A 420-nucleotide genomic window follows, 5' to 3' on the forward strand; every position below is an offset into this window, starting at 1 on the left:
CTTTCTTTCTTTCTTTCTTTCTTTCTTTCCTTCCTTCCTTCCTTCCTTCCTTCCTTCCTTCCTTCCTTCCTTCCTTCCTTCCTTTCCTTCCTTCCTTCCTTCCTTCCTTCCTTCCTTCCTTCCTTCCTTCCTTCCTTCCTTCCTTCCTTCTTTCCTTCCTTCCTTCCTTCTTTCTTTCTTTCTTTTTCATGGATCTCTCAAGCTTAGGAATTTGAGACTAGCCTGGGCAACATGGTGAAACCCCATCTCTACTAAAAATACAAAAATTAGCTGGGTGTGGTGGCGTGAGCCTGTGGTCCCAGCTACTCGGGAGGCTTAGTCATGAGAATCACTTGAACCCTGGAGGCGGAGGTTGTAGTGAGCGGAGATCACCGCCACTGCACTCCAGCCTGGGTGACACAGCCAGACGTTATCTCAATA

Source organism: Papio anubis, chromosome X (genome assembly GCF_008728515.1).
Source record: "Papio anubis isolate 15944 chromosome X, Panubis1.0, whole genome shotgun sequence".
Taxonomy (NCBI): Eukaryota; Metazoa; Chordata; class Mammalia; order Primates; family Cercopithecidae; genus Papio; species Papio anubis.